Source organism: Eriocheir sinensis, chromosome 53 (assembly GCF_024679095.1).
Source record: "Eriocheir sinensis breed Jianghai 21 chromosome 53, ASM2467909v1, whole genome shotgun sequence".
Taxonomy (NCBI): Eukaryota; Metazoa; Arthropoda; class Malacostraca; order Decapoda; family Varunidae; genus Eriocheir; species Eriocheir sinensis.
The window spans coordinates 10,180,716-10,188,215 of record NC_066561.1 but is presented as its reverse complement, the minus strand read 5'-3'; the positions used below and the strand labels follow the sequence as shown (position 1 = coordinate 10,188,215).

At 41.2% G+C, this 7,500-nt stretch overlaps 1 long non-coding RNA gene across 1 annotated transcript in view; it reads left to right on the top strand.

The window, feature by feature from the left end:
• Positions 1-7,500, top strand: part of LOC126983367 (uncharacterized) — an 85,849-nt gene that overhangs the window by 44,105 nt on the left and 34,244 nt on the right. The window contains exon 3 of the long non-coding RNA XR_007735820.1: positions 2,667-2,765. This is a non-coding gene — a long non-coding RNA (uncharacterized LOC126983367). The remainder of the gene's footprint in view (positions 1-2,666; positions 2,766-7,500) is intronic.

Here is a 7,500-nt window from a genome sequence, read left to right as displayed (position 1 = left end):
GGCGTTTTTTTTTTTTTTTCATATAATTTCCTTTTGTTTCATCAGGTTGCGGCGGGGAGTTTGATGCGCGGCCAAATCATTTTCTCATGACTGCGAACCCTCACGCGAAAACCAGGGAAATACACTCGCGGTTCCATTGTGTGTATATGTACATTTACAGCGCTGTTATTTTGGGTCTACTAATGATTTCTAGGGCGAAGATAAAGGTACCAAAATTTACTAGCGGTACTTTTTGTATATGTTTTCATAACGGTACTATTTCTTCTGTATTAAGTTTTTTTAGGGCGAATTAAAGGTACCAAGTTCAGCTAGCGGTACTATTTTGCGTGTCTTTATGCTTTGTAGGGCGAATTAAAGGTACCATATTCAGCTAGCGGTACTATTTTGCGTCTTTATGCTTTGTAGGGCGAATTAAAGGTACCATATTCAGCTAGCGGTACTGTTTCGTCTGTATTAAGTTTTTTTAGGGGGAATTAAAGGTACCATATTCAGCTAGCGGTACTATTTTGTGTGTGTTATGCTTTCTAGGGCGAATTAAAGGTACCATATTCAGCTAGCGGTACTATTTTGTGTGTGTTATGCTTCTAGGGCGAATTAAAGGTACCATATTCAGCTAGCGGTACTATTTTGCGTGTGTTTATGCTTTGTTGGGCGAATTAAAGGTACCATATTCAGCTAGCGGTACTATTTTCCGTGTGTTTATGCTTTGTAGGGCGAATTAAAGGTACCATATTCAGCTAGCGGTACTATTTTGCGTGTGTTTATGCTTATTAGGGCGAATTAAAGGTACCATATTCAGCTAGCGGTACTATTTTGCGTGTGTTTATGCTTTGTAGGGCGAATTAAAGGTACCATATTCAGCTAGCGGTACTATTTTGCGTGTGTTTATGCTTTGTAGGGCGAATTAAAGGTACCATATTCAGCTAGCGGTACTATTTTGCGTCTTTATGCTTATTAGGGCGAATTAAAGGTACCATATTCAGCTAGCGGTACTATTTTGCGTGTGTTTATGCTTTGTAGGGCGAATTAAAGGTACCATATTCAGCTAGCGGTACTATTTTGCGTCTTTATGCTTTGTAGGGCGAATTAAAGGTACCATATTCAGCTAGCGGTACTATTTTGCGTGTGTTTATGCTTTTTAGGGCGAATTAAAGGTACCATATTCAGCTAGCGGTACTATTTTGCGTGTGTTTATGCTTTGTAGCCGTACTGGTAGGTGACATGTATAACTGGAAATGAGATGAAAGGTGTTGCATTGTAGCTCGGGGTCCACACACACACATTAGACAAGGCTTTCGTAGAGGTTGTACAAGTATTTCCATGGGTAGTTGTATGAGCCCAGTGGTAGTTTGACATGGCTTCTGCACCATGAACGTTAAAAACACTCCCGAGAACCCGACTAATCTCCTTTGTGGACTTTGAAAATACTTATAGTGAGAGCCGAGTTTCTTGTGTTAGTATTTCCATGGGTAGTTTTATGAGCCTAGTGATAGTTTGACAAGGCTGTTTGACTGTGACCCTAAAAAATACTCATGACAGCCCGACTAATCTCTTATGTGACCTTTGAAAATATTTATAGTGAGAGCCGAAAGTTTCTTGTGTTAGTATTTCCATGGGTAGTTTTATGAGCCTAGTGATAGTTTGACAAGACTCTTTCACTGTGACCATAAAAAACACTCATGACAGCCCGACTAATCTCTTTTGTGGCCTTTGAAAATACTTATAGTGAGAGCCGAAAGTTTCTTGTGTTAGTATTTCCATGGGTAGTTTTATGAGCCCAGTAATAGTTTGACAGTGCTGTTTCACCGTGATCATAAAAAACACTTTAGACAGCCCAATTAATCTCTTATGTGACCTTTTATAATATTTTTGGTGAGAACCGAAAGCCCCTTGTATCAGTATTTACTTGGATAGTTTAATGAGCCCAGTAATAGTTTGGCCGTTCTGCTTCACTGTGACCGTAAAAACACTTATGACAGCCCGACTAACCTCCTTCGTAACCTTTGGAAATATATGTTGTGAAATTTGATAGCGTCTGAGAATCCTGGCCACGGTTCGGCACATATCAAAGTTACACGTGTTTGGTTACGAGACAGGAAGATCACCCGCCTAACCCTTCTACTGCGATTGGCACGGATTTGGCTTTCACTGGTAGCCTGATAATATATACTCCCAGGTCTTTCTCTGCCTCTGTTGTGGATAGTGGAGTGTTTCCCATGTGGTATTAGTATGCTGGATATTCCCTGCCAAGGTGCGTGACTACATTTTTCTTCATTGAATTGTAGCAGCCACTTTTTTTTCATTCCTGTAGCTTGGCGATGTCTTCTTGTCGGAAATCCGCAGTCAAGGGGTTAAGGTACATTGCCGTATATATTTGATCCCACATGCTACAGTGATTACAGATATCTCACAGTCAAGGGGTTAAGGTACATTGCTGTATATATTTGATCCCACATGCTACAGCGATTACAGATATCTCGCAGTCAAGGGGTTAAGGTACATTGCTGTATATATTTGATCCCACATGCTACAGTGATTACAGATATCTCGCAGTCGAGGGGTTAAGGTACATTGCCATATATATTTGATCCCACATGCTACAGTGATTAACGATATCTCGACTATGTTTGTGGACGCCAAGTGATTCATTCCCTCTCTGCTTACAGTGTTGACTCTCCTCAGTGGAGCGGAAGCGGAAATCCAGGGAGTGAGTCCTTACAGCAACTGGGACCTACTTTCGTGTATTAGGACCCGGTGATAATTAGGTAAGTGATGACTACTGTTTTTCATAACCTATTCTAAACCGAGTCTTTATTTGTGGACCATATTAGTAAAGGTGAACGATTCTTCGGAGGGGAATTTCCACACACACTCAGGAAAATTACACGTTCTCAATATTTTAGAGAGAAGAGAAGCTGTTTTTCCTTTTGTTTTTTGTTAACAAGGAAAATATTTAGGCTTAGAAGGCATCACTATCACAAAATTTCAATATACACAAAAAGTTAAAAGTAAACTCAATCCTGAACAATATAATTTTCTCATTCCGAAAATTTCAAAAGAGACGTTATTCATTTTTTTTCTGGTATTAGTTATGAAAAAAATGAAGCTTAGAGGAAAACCTATTCACAAGTTCTCAATATATTAAAAAATAGTGAAAAATAAACTGTAATAAACCCAAAATTGCGTCAGATCAGGCGGGCAAGATTTTTCACTGCCAGGATAAAAGGCGAAGAGATTTATGTTACCCGAGACGCACCTGTCCTTCTTTTCCTGCGTAATTTCCTGGTTTTCCTTGTCGGTTTTTGCCTCTTTTCCTCACTACCGGCTTCCTGTTTTCCTCCCTCTTCCTGCACACTTTTCTTTTCCTCTATAATATTTTTTTTCATCGATAGTTTTCATATTTTCCTGCGTAATTTCCTTCTTTTCCTTGTCGGTCTTTGCCTCTTTTCCTCACTACCGGCTTCCTGTTTTCCTCCCTCTTCCTGCACACTTTTCTTTTCCTCTATAATATTTTTTTTCATAGGTAGTTTTCTTCATATTTTCCCGCGTAATTTCCTGCTTTTCCTTGTCGGTTTTTGCATCTTTTCCTCACTACCGGCTTCCTGTTTTCCTCCTTGCTCCTATACTTTTCTTTTCCTTCTTTCCTTTCTTTTCCTCTATAATATTTTTTTTCATAGGTAGTTTTCTTCATATTTTCCTGCGTAGTTTCCTGCTTTTCCTCGTCGATGTGTATCTTTTCCTCATTTCTTTTCATCCCATCATCAATTATTATGTTTTCCTCCATAGTTTCCTTCCTTTCTTTCTTTTCCTCTAGTAGTTTTTTCATTGGTAGTTTTCCTCATATTTTCCTGCATGATTTTCGGCTTTTCCTCGTCAATGCGTGTCTTTTCCTCACTTCTTTTCCTCAATTATTTTCATTCATTCATCAATTATCATGTTTTCCTCCATAGTTTCTCTTCCTTATTTCTCTCCTTTTCCTCCTTTCCTTTCTTTCTCCTCCTCCTCCTCCTCTCTCCAGTTTTTTTTAGTTTTTTTATTATTATCAAAATCACAAGCTTATCTATTAACCTGTTTTCCATATTTCTTTTCCTCTGCATCTTTTCCTCCTTTCTTTCTCTTCCTTACTTTCTCTTCCTTTCTTTCTCCTCCTCCTTCTCTTCCTCTCTCTTCCGTTGTTTTCATTATCACCAAATTCATAAGCTAATCTATTTACTTGTTTTCCATATTTCTTTTCCTTCGCATCGTTTCCTCCTCTCTCTCTCTCTCTCTCTCTCTCTCTCTCTCTCTCTCTCTCTCTCTCTCTCTCTCGTTTTTTCATTATGGCCCATCTCGCAAGCTTTCATTTATCTAACGTCAGGCAGCATCGTTTTAATATCTCCGTTCATTCATCATTCATTTCCTGTGTACGATTTTTCATGGTCTTCTTCATTCCTACCTTGCCCTCCTTCTTTTCTTCTTCTCCTTTCCTTCCTTCATTCCTTTTCCAATTCCTTCATTCCTATTTCAATTCCTTTCCTCTCTATTTCTCATTTCTTACCCTTTCTATCCTCCTCCTTTTCCCCTCATTCCCTTCCTTCCTTCCTTCCTTCCTTCCTTTTCCAATTCCTTTCCTCTTTATTTCTCATTTCTTCCCCTTTCTATCCTTCTCCTTTCCTCTCATTCCCTTCCTTCCTTCCTTCCTTCCTTTTCTCATTCCTTCCCTCTCTATCTCCCATTTCTTCCCCTTTCTCCTCTCCTTCTTTCCTCTCTTTCCCTCCTTCCTTTTCCTCTTTTCCTCCCTCCCTTCTTCCTTCCCTTCCTTCATACATTCCTTCCCTCTCTCTCCTTCTCTCCTTAATTTCCCTCCCTCCCTCCTACATTTTATTTCTTCCCTCCTTTCTTCCTTTCTCCTTTCATTCATTCCTTCTCCTACTTCTTCCTTTCCCTCCTTACCTCCTCCTCTTCTTCCTCCTCCTCCTCCTCCTCCTCCTCAGTAAGTGTCGTGAAGAATGGATGTCTCAGAGAAATATTCAAATTCATGGATATTATCTAGACCGACTTCTCTCCATTTCTCCCTCCCTCTCCCTCCCTTCCTTCTCTCCCTCCTGTGAAATAATGGAGGAATATTCGTCCTGTTGGAAGAGCAAATGTATGCGACTTGGAGGAACTTTTGGAGGGAAGGGAGGGAAGGTTATGAGCCCAATCCTTCTCCTCCTCCTCTCCTCCTCCTCCTCCTCAGACGCGATGATTTATGAGGACGGAAGAGGAGGAGGAGGAGGAAGAGGAAGTGTGGAGGAAGTTATATTATCCACCAGATGTTAAAGGAGGTAATTGAAAGGAGGAGGAGGAGGAGGAGGAGGAGGAGGAGGAGGAGGAAGAGAAGATGAAAAAGAAAAAGAAAAGGAAAATATATGTGAGAAAAAGGCGAAGGAGAAGATTAAATAGAGGAGGAGGAGGAGAAGAGGAAGGAGGAGGAGGAAGAAGAGGAAGAGGAGGAAGAAATGGAGAGAAAGAAACGCACATTGTGTAAACCAACCTGTTCCTAAATCTTTAAATCTCCTCCTCCTCCTCCTCCTCTTCCTCCTCCTCCTCCTCCTCCTCCTCCTCCTCCTCCTCCTTATCTTTTCCATTCTCCTATCTCCATCCATTGTCACTTTTCCATTCGATTCTTTTCTTAATCTGATTCTCCTTTTTCTTATTCGTTTTCTATTTCTCTCCCTGAGCGTCACTCCTTTTTCTTCTTCTTCTTCTTTTTCTTCTTCTTCGTCTTCTTCGTCTTCTTCTTCTGCTTCTTTTTCTTCGTTTTCGTCTTCGGCTTCTTTTTTTCTTCTTCTTCTTCTTCCTTTCCGTATTTTTCTTCTTCCTTTTCGTCTTCGGCTTCTTCTTCTTCTTCTTCTTCTTCTTCTTCTTCTTCTTCTTCTTCTTCTTCCTTTCCGTATTTTTCTTCTTCCTTTTCGTCTTCGTCTTCTTCGTTTTCTCCTTCGTCTTCTTCCATCTCTTCCACTTCCTCCTCCTCCTCCTCCTCCATTCCTCATTCCATATCTTCATCTCTTCCTACTCGATTCCATCTCCACCCAATTCCATTTTTCATCGTTCTCCTTCTTAAACCATCTTCTCTCCTCCTCCTCCTCCTCCTCCTCCTCCTCCTCCTCCTCCTCCTCCTCCTCCTTTTCTCCTCCTCCTCCTGTAAATCTCACTCTTCCGTGCTTAGGAGAGAGAGAGAGAGAGAGAGAGAGAGAATATAGGATGAAAGTGGAGGGAAACTCACGCTTATCTCATTGCCGGAGGAAGAAATGTGGAGATTTTATGCTCTCTCTCTCTCTCTCTCTCTCTCTCTCTCTCTCTCTCTCTCTCTGTCTCTCTCTCTCTCTCTCTCTTGATGCGTCGCTTATTCACTTGTGTTGATTTATCTTTGTCTTGAGTCTTCATCATCTTCTTCCTCCTCCTCCTCCTCCTCCTCCTCCTCCTCCTCCTCCTCCTCCTTCCTTACCTGCTATTATATACTGTTTAATTATCTTTTTTTTTTTCTTACTCCTAATCATTTTTGTTCTTCTCTTCTTCAATCCATTCCTCCTCCTCCTCCTCTTCCTCCTCCTCTTCCTCTTCTTCCTCCCTGTTTAATAATCTCTTTCCTTACTCCTAATCGTTTCTGTTTTTCTTCTCCTCCTCCTCCTCCTCCTCCTCCTCCTCCTCCTCCTCCTCCTCCTCCTCCTCCTCCTCCTCTTCCTCCTCCTCTTCCTCTTCTTCCTCCCTGTTTAATAATCTCTTTCCTTACTCCTAATCGTTTCTGTTTTTCTTCTCCTCCTCCTCCTCCTCCTCCTCCTCCTCTCAAGCGTTTAGTGTTTCAGCTCAACAGGTCGTCACAGGGAGAGGCTAAAAGTCGTTTTAAACAATTTATGGTGGTGGTGGTGGTGGTGATGGTGGTGGTGGTGGTGGTGCTGGAGATGCTGGTGCTGGCGGTGATGGTGGTGCTGGAGATGCTGGTGATGGCGGTGGTGGTGGTGCTGGAGATGCTGGTGCTGGCGGTGATGGTAACAGTGGTGGTGGTGATAGTGGTGTTGATGGTGATGGTGAGAGGGAAGGAGCAATACAGATGGTGAAGGAGGTTGAAAATTGGATGGTAGTGATGATGGCAATGGAAATGGTGATAAAAATGGAGATAATGGGAACAGTTAAGGCGATAGTTGGTGATGATGGTGATGAAGTGGAGGTGATGGTGGTGGAGGTGGACGAATAATTAGATGATGGTTAGATTTAAATGCTTCAGTCTATCCTCACATAAGAAGATGAAGGTTAGATTTAAATGCTTCAGTCTATCCTCACAAAAAGATAATGGTTAGATTTAAATGCTTCAGTCTATCCTCACTTAAGAAGATGATGGATAGATTTAAATGCTTCAGTCTATCCTCACATAAAAAGATGATGGTTAGATTTAAATGCTTCAGTCTATCCTCACTTAAGAAGATGAAGGTTAGATTTAAATGCTTCAGTCTATCCTCACATAAAAAGATGAAGGTTAGA